This window comes from Cynocephalus volans, chromosome 13, assembly GCF_027409185.1.
Source record: "Cynocephalus volans isolate mCynVol1 chromosome 13, mCynVol1.pri, whole genome shotgun sequence".
Taxonomy (NCBI): Eukaryota; Metazoa; Chordata; class Mammalia; order Dermoptera; family Cynocephalidae; genus Cynocephalus; species Cynocephalus volans.
Genome location: NC_084472.1, coordinates 31,248,653 through 31,263,388, shown reverse-complemented (window position 1 = coordinate 31,263,388; position 14,736 = coordinate 31,248,653). Strand labels below are relative to the sequence as shown.

The window sequence follows — 14,736 nt, the reverse complement described above, 5'->3', positions numbered from 1 at the left end:
CCTGAAAGTCCGCGAAGCTGCCCGTAGCAGAGCCTTGGTGAGGAACCTGCTTGGCCAGCGACAGAACCCTTGTTCCCCTGTCTGCCCGTTCTTGAGGTGAATGTCGGAATGCACTATCTTTCGGGAAAGCTCTCTGGGGCAGGGTAGGTTCTCTGACTACATAATGAGGTCTTCATTAGTTATCTTTTTTTATAACCACCCCTCCCCCATCCTTTGATCTGATTTGCAGGTGTGCTTCCGTTCGAACTTTCTTCCTGTCCTCTCTTTTTTTTTCTCCCTAGCCCAGAGCAGTGGCATGCATCAGAATCACTTGGAGACTTTATCAAAATATTGATTGCTGCCCTTCACCCGGAGAGTTTCTGATTCAATAGGTCTGGGGTGGGAGCCCAGATTCTCAGGTGATCCTGATACTACTGGTCCTGGGCCTACACTTTGAGAACCGCTGTCCTGTGAACAAGTGATGCCCAGCGATTACTCCATGAATTGCTGGAAAACTGGATTTTCATCTACTTTGCCATTTAGAAAGGGCACAGGGTCTCTTTATAAAAAGTTCGTTTGCCAGTACAATCCTTCTCATTGTGGCCAAAGAATCAGGGTGAGAAGAAGGACCCGAAACAGGGGGAGGTGGGGCGCATCAGCGTAGAAAGGGATATCGCTGTTGCTATGTCCATGGGAAAATCTTGGGAAATGAGGAGGAGCTGGGAGAAGGATTGAGACCAATGAGACATGTGACTTGCGTTAAGATGTCAGGGGAAAGGGACAGGTTTGAGAAAATGGTGGATGAATGACATGATGGTTGAAGAAGAGTGCTTCCTTTCTCAGCCCAAGATCCTCTTCGGATATATTAACACATCTTAGAGATGGATGAATGAGAACCTAATATACCTGTAAGGAGAAAGAGGTGGGTCCTTGTTTCGGTCCAGCCTTCCCAAGCAGTGAGTGTGGGTACTTTTTAAAAAACAGATTTATTGAGGTATAACTGACATATAATAAACAGCAAATATTTAAAGTATATAATTTGATAAAGTTTGTCAAATGTATATAGCTGTGAAACTATCACCACAATAAAAACAGTGAGCACATCTATCAACTCGAAAAGTTTCCTCCTGCTCCTTGGTAATTTCTCCCCCTTCCCCCACCACTGATCTGCTGTTACTAGAGGTTAGTTTGCATTTTTGAGAGATTTATTTAAATGGAATCATACAGAATGCACTCCTTTTTTTGTCAGACTTCTTTGAACATTATTATTTTGAGATTTACCTACAGTGCTGGGTGTGTACCAGTATCAATAGTTCACTCATTTTTGTTGCTGAATAATATCCCATTGTATGTATATACCACAATTTTCTTATCCATTTATCAGCTGATGGGCATTGGGTTATCTCCAGTATTTTACTTCTGCAAATAAAGCTGTGAATATTTGTATACAAGTCTTTATGTAGACATATCCTATTTTTCCTATCTTAAGATAGGTGTGTTTAATGTTTTCAGAAACTGCCATATTCTTTTTCAGAGTGGCTGTACCATTTTGCATTAGCATCAGCATGCATGAGATTTCCAGTTCCTCCACATCCCTTACCAACTCACTGTGCATCTCACTGTTAATTTACATTTCCTAATGATTAATAATATTCAACATTTTTTCATGTGCTTATATGCCATCTGTATATATTACAAGTCTTTTGCCTATTATAGACACAAGTCTTTTATAAGATATATACTTTGCAAATATATTGTGGCTTTGGTTTTCTTTCTCTTAACAGTGAGAAAGAGCAGCAGTTTTAAGTTTTGATGAAATACATTTTATCATTTGGTTCTTTTATGGATCATGCTTTTGGTATCATATATAAGATGTCTTTGCCTAACCTAAGGTTATCAAGATTTTCTTATATCTTTTTCGTGTAGAAGTTTTAGGTTTTACATTTTGGCCTATGATTCATCTTGAGTTAATTTTTAGATACAAACTCTAAGATTTGGGTCAAAGTTTTTTTTTGTGTGTATTTGTTTTGTTTTCGGCAGCTACAGGGTTCCGAACCCTTGACCTTGGTGTTACAGCACTGCACTCTAACGGACTGAGCTAACTGGCCAGCCCTTTTTTTGCATGTTGACATTCAATAGTTTAGCACCATTTCTTTCTCTGAATTTCCTTTAATTTTTGTCAAAAATCAGTTATCCATATATGTGTGGGTCTATTTCTGGCCCCTCTATTTTTCCATTGATCTACTTGTCTCTTTTTAGGCCAATGCCACACTTTTGATTACTCTAGCTTTATAATAAGGCTTGAAATCAAGTAGTGTGAGACCTCCAGTGTTATTTTTGTTTTGGTTATTACAGGTCCATTAGTTATTATAGGTCCATTGCATTTCCATATGAATTGTTGAATCAGCTTGTCAATTTCTATGAAAAAAACTGCTGGGATTTTGATTGGGACTGATTTGAATCTGTAGGTTAACTTGGGGAAAATCGACATTTTGGAGTGATATTGAGTCTTCTGATCCATGAACACAATGTATTTCTCCATTTATTTAGATCTTCCTTAATTTCTCTCAGCAATGTTTTGTAGTTATTTTCAATATTTTGCAGATCTTTTCATAACTTTTGACAGATTTATTCCTATTTCATATTTTTGATGCTACTGTTAATGTATTTTTCCTTTATATTAATTTTGATTGTTTGTTGGTAATATATAGACATACCTTTGAGTTTTGTACATTGATCTTGTATCTTGCAACCTTGTTAAATTCACTTGTCAGTTCTAGGAACATTTTTTTGTAGACTCTATCAAATATGCTACATATGTGATCAACTTTACTTCTTCCTTTCCAATCTGGATGCCCTTTTTTCCTTTGCCTGCCTTATTGCACTGGCTGGAACTCCAGTACAACGTTCAGTAGAAATCCTGAAAGCAGAAATCTTTGTCTTTTTCCCAATCATTAGGGTAAAGCATTCAGTCTTTCACCATTAAGTATAATGTTAGGTGTAGTTTTTTAGTTGATGCCCTTTATCAGATTGAGGATGTTACTTTATATTTCTACTTTGCTGAGAGTTTGTATCGGGAATGTATGATGGATTTTGTCAAATGCCTTTGATACATCTTTTGGGAAGACAATATGTTTTTTCTTTTTTATTTTATTAATATGTAGCGTTTTCAAAAAGTTCATGGAAAGATTCATATTATCTTTTAATTTTATTTTTCAACAAAGTTTTTGAAGTACCTCATATGGTAATTTACAGTGACTGATTTTTTATTGTTAAACCAAACCTGCATTTCTGTAATAAACCCTGCTTGGTCCTGATATGTTATCTTTTCTATGTATTGTTGGATTTGATTTCTAAAATTTTGTTCATAACTTCTACATTTGTGTTCATGAGGAACGTTGGCTTGTAGTTTTTTTGGTTTTTATTTTTGTAATGTCTGTCTAGTTTTGGTATCAGAGTAATGCTGGCCTCAAAGAATGATTTGAAATGTATTTCATCCTTTTCAATTTTCTGGAAGAGTTTGTACAGAATTTGTATTATTTCGTCCTTAAATACATAGCAGAATTCACAGTGAAGCCACCTGGGTCTGGAATTTTCTTTGTGGGAAGGTTTTAAACTATAGTTTTAATTTCTTTAATAGACATGGGGCTATTCAAGTTACATATTTCTTCAGAAGTAAGCTTTAGTATTTTGGTTCACTCAAAGAATTAGCCAATTTTGTTCAAGTTGTCAAATGTATTTGCATAAAGTTGTTTATAATATTACATTGTCTTTTTTGTGTCTGTAGAATCTGCAATGATGTCACCTCTCTTATTCTTGCTATTAGTAATTTTTATCGTCTCCTTTTTTTCTCCAATCAGACAGGCTAGAAGTTTATCAGCTTTATCCATCTTCTCCAGCTTTAGTTTATTGATGTTTTAAAATTGTCTTTTTGTTTTCTATTTCACAGAAATTGAATTTGTAGTTTAAAAGCTTCCCACAAAGAAAACTCCAAGCCCAGAAGTTTTCACTTATTTAAATTGAGTAAGTATGCTCCTTATTATTTCCTTTTTTTCTCCTTGCTTTGGGTTTACTTTGCTCTTTTTTCTGGATACTTAAGTTAGAAGCTGAGGTCACTGATTTGAAATGTTTATTTTCTAATATAGAAATTCAGTGCTGTTAATTTTTTAGGTATTAATTTACTATCATCCCACAAATTCTGATATGTTGTGTTTTCATTTTCATAGAGTTCAAAGTACTTTCTACCTTCCCTTTTCATTTCTTCTTTGACCCATGGATTATTTAGTTTCCAAATATTTGGGGATTTTCTAGAGATTTTTTTCTGATATTAATTAATTTCATTGTGGTAAGAGAACATACTTTGTATGACTTGAATCCTTTTAAATCTATTGAGATTTGTTAATGGCCCAGAATATGGTCTATCTTCATAAATGTTCTATGCACATTTGAAAAGGATACATATTCTGCTGCTGTTGGGTGGAGTTTTTGATTATTGTCAATTAGTTGGTGGACAGTATTCAAGTCTACTATACTTTGCTGATTTTCTAATTTTTTTATTAATTACTGAGAGAAGAGTATTGAATTATCTGACTATAATTGTGAATTTGTCTATTTTACCTTGTGATTCTATCAGTTTTTATTTCATGTATTTTGAAACTCACATGTTGTGTAAATGTTTAGGATTGCTATGCCTTTTGATTAATGAAATTACCTTCTTTATTTCTGGTATATCAGTCAGTGTTCAACCAGAGACACACAAATAGTAGTGAAGTGTATGTATATGTACATATGGATTTGTTACAGGGAATTGGCTTACAAAATTATGAAAGCTGGTTAGGCTGTCTTTTAACACTGTTGTGTCTGGAATTTGATGTTGACAAGGCAGTCAGGAAGGAAGGAAGATGGAAATAAAGTGGGGGAAATCAAGGTCAGGTTGGAAGTTACAAGTGCAAGTTTGAGTCTCATGAGAATGGACTGAAACCCATGTCAGTTTTTGTTGCCTTTGACTTTGGTGACGAGGGTATACTCCAGAGGTCAGGGTCGTTTGTCACAGAGTTAAACACACATACCTGGCCCAGGAGTTGGAGAAGCTGAAGGAGGATCTATAGGAAGGTAGAGCAGTTACGGATCTAGCTGCAACAAAATGAGTCAACAAAGCAAGTCAGCAGTCAGCAACCACATATGTGAGCTACAGCATGGCTGCTGTGCCCTTTCCACGTTACAGATCTCCCAAGGATCTCCTTGTGGCCCACCCAAACTGGAAACATAAAAGAGGAATTCTAGGAAAAGTAGTTTACCCTAGCCAAGTCACCACATTTACAAAGCTATCACAGTTTGTCAACTTGACACCTCACACATTTTCTTAATCCACACTTAATCTCCAAATAAAGACAATAACAAAATTGTGCTTCCACCTAACATGGCACAACTATCCATCATATAACTATTAACGTGTTAATCCTTTTCCCAGAAGAGGATAAAAGACCCTTTTTTGTCCATGAGTGATGTTCATTCTCCTAGCTGATAGCACTCCTCCTTTGATATCCCATAACTTAAATGATGTGATATAAAGTTAATTATTATTAACATATCTTATGTTAGATGATAAGGGGATGAGAGAAGGAAGAAACAGAAATTTTTGAGGGACTCCCAAAAGAAGCTGGGTGTATATCATTGCCCACCAGAGGGTTCTTCTTGGATTCAGTTAGACATTCAGACCTTCAAGACTGCTGTAGACCACCTTTGGGATCAGATTTATTTAAAATGATAGGACAGAAACTGCAGTTGGCCAGCAGGCAGCAACTATTCCTATTCCGTGGGAGTGGTACTCATAGTGTTTCACACAGACATCCAGGAGTTATTTTCTTTGGTCCTACTATCTCTGGGTGACAGCTCAGATGCAAGGAAATGAGGCTTACACTGGGCAGCTATTGGGGGGCACCTGGATCAGAAGCTTTCACAGGAGCCAATATCTCTTGTAGCAACTCCATAGGCATAGCTTCCAGGGTTTCTGCAAGGGACATACCAATTATAACTTAACGTTATAGTATCCTTTTTAGGTATTTACAGTTCATTTATAATTCTTCTGGCATTAAGGAGTCATTTTTACCATATGCAAGGTTGTTGGGTAACATAGTTGACATACTACTTTTAACAGGTGTCTGATAAAACAGAGTGAGAAAGTTAACCAAAGGTTAATTCTCACGTTCAAAGGTAAAAGGTTTTGTTGACCTTTTACCCAGAAGTGGTGATATGAACATAGATTTTCCGGGTATTTAACCAACAATGCCAAACTGTTCTTTCAGATTATGTTAGATTTATAGCTTTGTGAAGTCTCACCAGAGATGTTACTTTCTGTGTGTGAGTCTGATAAGCTAGCTTGCAGTTTAGATTGGCTGGATTGGCCAAAACAAACCTAGACCCAACTGTGGGCCACACCAGCTGACACTGAAGTTCCTCTCAGTCAGTGAGGTAAAAAGAACTGAAAGGTTTCCAGAGCGATCAGGAGTGACAATACAAGCATGGGAAGTGATATTAAATTCTCAAGAATGAAACTAATAGGCCAATATTCTACCTGATTTCTATTGTCCCTTCCTCTTGGGGGAAACTAGGCTAAACTGACACATGTATGATTTAGGAATATGTTCTAGAGCAGTTATTCTTAATTTTTTTGAGATAATAAACTCCTTTGAGAATATGATGAAAACTATGGACCTCTTCTCAGAAAGATGAACATAAAGACTTACATATGGACTTTTGCTTATCATGTATTATATTATATTGGAAATTAATTTCGTTTGATACTTAGATAAGCAATCTTCATAAGGAATAAATTTCAATCTAAAAATCAATCTTCAGTCCAGGTGAAAAGAGAAAGAAATCCAAATTGAGAAGCCACATGAACTTTTCTTTTGCTCAAATAAATATTAGCAAGTAGGCTACTACTGTTTGTTTTGAATAAGGCCTCTAAATTGGGGACAATAAGATTATCTTTGACATGTTAATATGCATGTCCAATTGACATTGACTTCCTGAAAATCAGAACCAGTGCTGAAAACACAGATTCAGAAAGCAAAATAATGGCCAATATAATCACTGTTCCCAAGGTTCACTTTGACAGAGGTAAATAAGCTTGTGTCAAGAAATACCAGAATTCCCTAAAACCTTTAGGATTGAATTCAGATCAGACCATTTCCTTTGTCTTCAATCAGTGAGGTCATTGGCATCATTCTGAAAAGTCTTCAACTCTAAATAACTGAAAACCAAGTCATAGTGGTTTAAACAAATCTTGGTTTGTACTTATCACGTTGCTATGAATTGATTTGTGTTTCCCAAAAAGATATGTTCAAGTCCTTACCTCTACCACTTGTGAATGTGACTTTATTTGGAAATAGGATCTGCTGTAGACTGAATGTTTATATCCCTCCAAAATTCATATGTTAAATCCTAACCCCTAAGGTGATGGTATTTGGAGTTTTGGCCTATGGAACACAGAGCCCTCATGAATGGGATAAATTGTCCTTATAAAATAGCCTCCAGAGAGTTCCTCTGCCACTTCTGCCATATGAGGATACAGCAAGAAGATGGCCATCTGTGAACCAGAAAACAGGCCCTTGCCAGACACCAAATCTTCCAGCACCTTGATCTTGAATTCCCAGCTTCCAGAAATGTGAGAAATAAATTATGGTTGTTTATAAGCTACCCACTCTATATTTTTGTTGTAGCAGACTAGATGGTCTAAGACAGGGTCTTTGCAGATGTAATCAAGTTAAAATGAGGTTATGCTGGATTAGGGTAGATCCTAATCCAATGACTGGTGTTCTTATTAGAAGCAAGTTCAAACACAGGGGAGACAAACAGAGAAAAGAATGCATCTGAAGACTGAGGAAGAGATTAGAATGATGCATCTATGAGGCAAGGAATGTCAAGGATTGCTGGCAACCACCAGAAGCCAGGAAGGAGGCGTGGAACAATCTTTCCCTAGAGCCTTCAGAGGGAGCATGGCCCTGCTGGCACCTTGATTTTAGACTTCTAACCTCTAGAACTGTGAGAGAATAAATTTCTTTTGTAATATACCACCCTGTTTATGGTACCAGAAAAGGGGCGGTGTGTAACAAATGACTAAAAATGTATATGTGGCTTTAGAATTGGGTAAGGGGTTGAGGCTGGAAGAGTTTTGAGGTTCTTGATGGAAAAAGCATAAGTAGCCTTGAAGAGATTGTTTGTAGAAATAGGGACATTAAAGGCGATTCTGGTAAGGGCTCAGAAAGAAGTGAAGAGGACAGTAGAGAAAGCTTTATCATCTTAGAGAATACATACATTGTTATGAAGAGAATGCTGCTAGAAATGACGATTAAAGATGCTTCTGGTGGGGTCTTAGAAATAAAGAATATGTTATTCAAAACTGGAGAAAAGGCAATCCTTATTATGAGTGGCAGAAACTTGGCTGAATCATATTCTGCTGTTGGGTGAAAAGTAGAACTTTTCAAGCAACTAATAAACTTGAATATTTAGCTGAGGAGATTCCCAAGCAAAGGGTGGAAGGTATGGCCTAGTTTTTCCTTCCTGATCATTGTAAAATGTGAGAGGAGAGGGATAAATTGAGGAAGAGACTTGAGTAAAACGGATCATCACTTGATGATTTGGAAAATTCTCAGCCTCTCCAGAAAGCATGCTCTGAAGAAAGAGCCAAGAGTGTGCCAGACAAACTTTTGGTAAAGAGATTAGGTGTGTGAATTATGGATCCAGTCAACCATCAGCAGAAACCAGGAATAGAAATGGCATCATCTAGAAAGAATCTATGGAGAATCCTTGTGTCTATGTGGATCCCTTTGAAACCCATGGAAGACCAACAAGGTTTTTGAGAGTGTTATACCACCAGAAACCCTGCCAACTTTGACTGAAGAGGGCAGGAGATAAAATGAAGGAAAGCTGTCTAACTTCTGGGACTCTAAAAGCAGGAGACAGGGTGCCCAGAGGGCAGTGCCACTACCAAGGGCTGAGTTGGGAGGGCCACCTTAGCTGAGGGTAGCCCAGAGACAAAGGGGCCTCTGTGGGTCCAGAGGCCAGGGCCAATGGGAATTCTACAGACCAAGAAGCTGGGGCCAGTGGGGCTTCCACCAGCCCAGAAGGCAGATCAAGTCAGAATAATTTGGGAACTCTACAAATATTTGGAAATTAAATAAAATACATCTAAATAACCCATGTTTTAAAGAAGAAGAAATAAGGGCAATTAGAAAGTATTTTATACTGAATGAAAATGAAATGCAACATATAATATTTTATGAAATGCAGCTAAAGCAATGGTTAGAGGAAAATGTAGAGCTTTAAAAATGGCCTATAGTAAAAAAGAAGAAAATCTCATATGTATAACCTGAGCCTCCACTTTAAGAAACTTGAAAAACAAAGAGTAAACTTAAGAAGAAGAACAGCAACATGAATAACAAAAACAGCTGAAGGAAGGAAATATGAACTATTAGACTAGTAATCAATGAAACAGAAAGCAGAGAAACAATAGAGAAATAGCAATGAAACCAAAATTTGGTTCTTTGAAAGTACCAGCAAAAATTGACAAATCTTTGCTAGACTGACTCCCTCCGCCAAAAAGAGCAGGGATGAAAAAGGAGATGTCATTATCAACCCTATAGAAATTTAAGAGTACAAGGAAATACTGTGAACAATTTTATGTCAACACATTACACAACATAAATGAGATGGACCAATTACTAGAAATATACAAATTACATGATGGAAAAAGAAATAGAAACTGTGAATAAATGTATAAACAGTAAAGAAATTGAATTAGTAATTAAAAATCTAACAAAGAAAAGCACAGGCCCAGATATCTTCACTAGTGAATTCTATCAGTTTTAAGAATGATACCAATCCTTTACAATCTCTTCCAGAAAATAGAGGGGGCCATTATTACTGTAATACCAAAGCCAGACAAAGACGTCACAATAAAAGAAAACTACAAGGGCTGGCTGGTTAGCTTGCTTGGAAGAGTGTGGTGCTGGTAACACCAAGGTAAAGGGTTTGGATCCCCATACTGGCTAGCCATCCAAAACAAATAAACAAAAAATACTGTCTCTAACAAATGTAGACACAATATTACTCAATAAAATGTTAACAATTTAAATTCATCAAGATATAAAAAGGATTATACACCATGACCAAGTAGAATTTATCCCAGTAATACAAGGTTATTTTAACATCCAAAAATCAGTTAATGTATTTAGAGACTTAAATGCTTGACTGTTGATAATGGCCATCAATAATAGAATGAGTGAATAGTGGTATGATCACACAGTATAATACTATGAGAATGTTTAGTGTACATCTACACATAACAATGTGAATGGATTTCACAAACAATGTTGAATGAAGAAAGCCAGACTCAAAAAAGTACATATTGAATTCCATTTACGTAAAGTACACAAGCAGGCAAAACCAATGTATCATGATCAAAGTTCAGTGTAATGGCCACCTTTTGGGGCTAGAGGAGGGTAGTGACTTTAAGAGAGCACTGGGGTATCTTCTGAGGACTGATAGTGTTCTATTTCTTCATCTGAGTGCTAGTAACATGACTATGTGCAGTTTGTGAAAATTCACCAAACTGTATGTGCATTTATTTACCTGTAACATTAGCATTACTAACCCATGCTATATGGCTGTCCTGAATTCAAAGCACCACACATAGGCCAAAATGCACAATTTTCTTATTTATGACAGCGATTCATCTTTAACAGAAATTTGTATAAGGCAAGAAAAGACAAAAAGATAATGGGTTTGAAGTGCCTTGAGTTTTCATTAAAGACTCTCTTCAAAATAAATATTTTGATTTATCCCTTTGTTTGGCACCCCAGGTATTTGTATACCTTAGGACAATGTACCATTGCAAGATATTCATAAAATGGAAAAAGGACCATTGTGAACATGAACTCGTTGACAAAAAGATCAATCATTAGAAAAAATTACAAATGAAAATTGAAAAATCTGGGATTTTATTTCCTTAAAACAACCTATGAATGGATTTCCCCTGGAAAATCAGTGGTGTACATACCAGGGGTGTGCATTGATTTATTCAGCAAGTATTTACAGTGTCCTATAAACATCAGGGAGTGTACTGGATGCCATGGATTCAGAGGTGCCCTCATGAGACTTATAGTCTGATGGGAGGAATCAGACATTAAACAGCAAATTACGAATTTAATTCATAAATTGCAACAAAAAAATGGTATGGAAGAAGAATACAGAGTATCATAAAAACATACATGGGGGGGACTAAATTAGTCAGGGTGGGGGAGTGTGGCATGGGTCAAGGAAAGATTTCCCATGGAAGTTCAGCTTGAAAGGTGAAGAATTAGGCAGGAAAAACATAGTTTAATTAGTGAGATCATCATGATGAGGTCCCAAAGAGAAAATGAGTTGACAAAGTCAAGGAACAAAGAAGGCTAGAGCACAGTAAATGAGGGGACTGTATGGAAATGCAGTTTGAGAGGTAGGCAGTTGCCAGAGGTAGGCCATTTTAAACATGTTGAACTAGATCACAAGAGCAATGGAGGACTATTAAAAAAGTTTTTAGCAGGAAGGTGACATAATCAGATTACATTATTTAAAGAAAAAAAAATCACTCCAGCTGCAGTGTGGCTATGGGATGGCCAGTGACTCCTTTGGCCTTAGTCTTAGCTTGTGATGCTGGTGACTTGGAATGGTGACACTGAAGATGAAGAGCAGTGGAAAGATATAAGAAGTATATTGTGGCAGACACAACCTATGGTCACTCCTAATAAGTCACACCCCTGTATAATCCCTTCCCCTTGAGCGTGGGCAGAACCTGTTACTTGCTTCTAACACAGAATATGGCCAAAGTGATGAAATATTACTCCCTTGATTAGGTTTCCTTAAATAGGAAAGATGATAAAATATTACCCCCATAATTAGGTTTCCTTATATGGCAAAGGTGATGGGATGTCACTCCCATGATTATATGTATATAGGATTCTGGCTTAGCAGACTGGAGAGAGAGATTCTCCTTATGGCCTTGAAGTAAGCTGCCATGTTGTGAGAGGGCACATAGCAAGAAGGAACTCTGTGTGGTCTATAGGAGCCACAAGAAACTTAATCCTGCCAGCAACCATGTGAGCATGGAAGAGGACCCCACGATCCAGAAAAAGCCCTAGCCTAACCTTGACTGCAGCCTTTTAAACCCTAAGTAGAGAACCCAACTAAACCACAACCAGACTCTTGACCTACAAAAACTGAAAGATAGTAAATGTGTGTTGTTTAAAGCTGCTAGATTTATGGTAATTTATTATGCAGCATAGAAAACTAATACAGATTTTGGCAGCAGAGTTGTAGGGCTTCTGTATCAAATATCTCAAACTATAGGAGTGGCTTTGGAACCAGGCAATGGAGAGAGGCTAGAAGAATTTTGAATACAATAGAGAAAGCCTAAATCACCCTAAAGAGATGGTTAGTAGAAATGTGGACTTTAAGGATAGTACTGGTGAGGGCTCAGAAGGAAGTGAGGTAGTTTCCTCCTGAAGACACTGGAAAAAGAAAAGCAATCTTAACCTAAAGCAAGCAGAAAGAAGGAAATAATAAAGATTAGAGTGGAAATTAATTAAATAGGTAATAGAAAAACAATAGAGAAAATCAGTGAAACAAAAAATTGATCTTTTGAAAAACATCAAGAATTGACAAACCTCTAGATTGACTAGAGGCAGCAAAGGGAAGGAAGAGGGGAGGAGGGGAGAGCATGAGCACTTAAATTGCTATAAGTTATGTCACTGCTGGCCTTACAGAAATATAAAAAGATTATAAGTGAATACTGTATGCCAATAAATTATATAACCTAGATGAAATGGGCAAACTTGTACAGAGATATAAACTATCAAAACTAACTCAAGAAGAAATAGAAAATCTGAATAGATACATAACAAGTAAAGAGATTGAATTAATAATAAAAAACAAACAAACAAAAAACTACACACAAAGAAAAGTCCAAGCCCTGAGGGCTTCATGGGTGAATTTTACAAAACTTTCAAAGATGAATTAATACCAGTTCTTCATAAACTCTTCCAAAAAATAGAAGAGGAAGGAATATTTCCCAACTCATGCTATAAGGCCAGTATTACCTTGATATCCAAATCAGTCTAATACAGTACAAGAAAAGTAAGCTACAGACCAGTATCCCTTATCCTCAACAAAATGCCGGTAAACCAAATCCAGCGACATATAAAAAAAAAAATTTACACACCACGAGCAAGTGGGATTTATTCCAGGAATGCAAGGTTGGTTTAACATCTGAAAATTAATTTAAAAATCAACCAAATCCATGTCATCAGAATAAAGGACAAAAACCATATGATCGCCTCAATAGATACAGAAAAAGCAGTTGACAAAATACAACACTTCTTCATGGTAAAAATACTCAACAAACTTTTGAAATTGAAGAGAACCAGCATAAGAAGAAACTGGTATCTGGAAATGAAGAATGTAATTATAGACTGTAGTGGGTTGAATTATGTCCCCCCCCAAAATCAATGAAGCTTGAATTGTATCTCCCAAGTTTTATGTATTAGAAACTTAGCCCCCACTGTTACTGTTAACAGGGTGGGAACTCCTTTCATCGTAATTGTAAGGTGGGGCCTTGAAGAGGTGATTGGTTTGCAGGACCGTGCAGTAATGAAAGGATTAAAAATGGTGGTGAGGGGCGTGGCTCTAAGGGCTTTAAAAGAAGAGGAGAATCTGTCTTTCTCTCTCTCTGCTCTCTCTGCTTCCACTATCTTGCAGTGTGAGACCCCTGGGTCACTGTTGCCACCACTAGATGGACTTTCTACTTCTCAGCCTCAGAAACTGTAAGCAATAAATTTCATTTTCTTTATAAATCACCCAGTTCCGTGTATTCTGTTTTAAGCAAAACAAAGAGACTAAAACGTAGACCAAATGTTCAAGAAGTCAGCTTGAAAAGAGAAAAGAAATAGGATAGTAGTGGAGTTTAGGGATGGTTTATTTGGTTGGTTGGTAGCTTGGTAATTTTTAATATGGGAAAGATATGTAATGTGTAAATGTGTAAAAAGTAGTAGGAAGAATCCAAGAGAAAGAGTAAATGAATGATACAGGAAAGGAATAAACAATTGATGGTATATGATCGATGGCATAGGTGGATGGGATCCAGGGTATAAGTGGAGGAATAGGCCTTTGAGATATGAGGGACCTTTCCATGCTAATTAAAGGATGGTAGGAGAGAATGTGTCAGGTAGGTTAGTGGGAAATTGAGGTTGTTCCAGGGTGGGAGCTTTCATGTTCACTGGGAGGAAAGAGGTTATATCATCATTTAACAATGAGGGATGAGGAGAGAAACTGGATGCTTGAAGAGAGAGGAGATGGTTTGAAACAGTCTTTGTGCCAAGTGTGAGCTTACTAGAAAACAGTAAGATTGGCAATATCGAGTGACCTGTAGTCTTAATATATTTTTTGTCATTCTTAAGTTGTTAACTTTATCAATCGAGGGAATAGCCTATAGAAATCTCCATCACAACTCGATATACAGGATCAGAAATAAATAATCTAGGTGAATGAGCAGGAAGATCAGTGTGGATAAGAAGGATAATTCAATAAATGATTCTTGGATAACTGGTTATTCATCTGGAAATAATTAAATTAGATCCTTACGTCATACTGTACACAAAATAAACTCCAAGTATATTATAGACATGGGAGAAAAGCAAACATGTAATAAAATTTATACAA

General features: G+C 36.7%; 1 protein-coding gene across 1 annotated transcript in view; it reads left to right on the top strand.

Moving 5' to 3' along the window:
• Positions 1-15: 15 nt before the first annotated feature.
• ZSCAN30 (zinc finger and SCAN domain containing 30) overlaps positions 16-14,736 on the top strand; it is a 31,235-nt gene continuing 16,514 nt past the window's right edge. Inside the window, exons 1-2 of the mRNA XM_063076496.1 lie at positions 16-96; positions 3,929-4,002. The gene's annotated coding sequence lies outside the window, so the exon portion shown is untranslated. The remainder of the gene's footprint in view (positions 97-3,928; positions 4,003-14,736) is intronic.